This window comes from Aplysia californica, unplaced genomic scaffold, assembly GCF_000002075.1.
Source record: "Aplysia californica isolate F4 #8 unplaced genomic scaffold, AplCal3.0 scaffold00061, whole genome shotgun sequence".
NCBI classification, from domain to species: domain Eukaryota; kingdom Metazoa; phylum Mollusca; class Gastropoda; order Aplysiida; family Aplysiidae; genus Aplysia; species Aplysia californica.
In genome coordinates, this window is record NW_004797331.1 from 1,591,553 (window position 1) to 1,592,996 (window position 1,444).

The window sequence follows — 1,444 nt, forward strand, 5'->3', positions numbered from 1 at the left end:
ACAAGCACAAAAAAGAAGGAGGGGAGATAAGGACAATAGATGTTGGATAGGAAAGAAGAAGCAAACCACACCAGAGCACCCGCCAACCACCCACGTGTGCGGGTGTGTGTTTGTTTGTGTATGGACATGAAAATGTATGTTTTGCTTTATAATGTATATTTGTAGTTGCTTTTTTGTCTACTGTTGTTTATTGTTCTTTTTGACTGTTTTTTTTGTGGTCATTTTCTTTTCTTTTTTCCAGGGAAGGATGGGGGCGGGGGCGGGAATGGGATTCTTGGAAGCTAGGAGTGTATAAGATTTTCGCCTTACAACTTGAGGTAGAGCCAAAACGTTAAGCTTTCCCCACCCTTCCACTCAACATGCCGAAACAGACTTAATTTTTCTTGTATTGGTTTGGTCTTTTCTGTTCTCAGCATCCATCTTGAAAGATTAAAAATACACGTGGTAGCATATTGTTACCTAAACTTAAAAAAAAAAGACACTGAAAAACTGGTAACACAATTTTGTAGTTATTTATCTGAAAATGACACACTTCTTTATAGATATGAAACACAGACCTTGCACAGCAGACAAGAAAAGCACCTCGACATTATTCAGATGCTGCCGAAAGATCTTAGGCATTTCGTGGCGTGACAAGGTCACAAATGTTGAAGTATTGGCCCCGGTAAACCTCCAGAGCATGGAAATCATCCTGTGTTTAGGAAGATTGAAATGGCTGGGCCATGTCAAGAGAATGGACGACAACCGGATTCCGAAGCTACTTCTCTATGGAGAACTTGCCCAGGGGAAGAGACTAAGAGGAAGGCCAAAATTGAGTTACGAAGTCACCTGCAAAAACAGCTTTTATCTAAGTTTGGAGTAGAAGTCAGCTTCTGGGAAGAAATAGCTGAGGACAGGAAAACAAGGAAGGAAAAGATAAAGGAAAGAACTTTAATGCTAGAGAGCAGCCTCTGAAACAACCAGGGTGAGAAGCGCAAACGACGAAAGGAAAACAGCGGAAGTACAGAGCTTCGATCCACATGACTGACACGCAAGCACTGCGACAGAATCTGCGCTTCAAACATAGTGAAGAAATAGCAATGAAAGAAGCTTCATGAAGACAACATTGACACCATCTTAAGTTAACTTGACCATCTGCATAGACGAATTGAGCCATACATCTGAAAAAAAAAACGTTCGCTTTCACGAAACAATATTACTAAGATTTAGTCTTTTTGCTAGGCTTTCTTAGTACAAGAAAGCATAGTCTTTGTCTCAACGCACTGTGGAGTATAAATTCCCAACGGTGTCCAGATTGTCATTCACAAACTAGCCACAACTGGTTGTTTGGCTTCCTCATCACTCTTGCAGAGACAACTAATTTCCTGATTCACAGCCCAACTCGTCAACATGCTCGGCAGGGGTTGCAATCCACTCGGCGATACGCCACGACAATTCCCTCCCC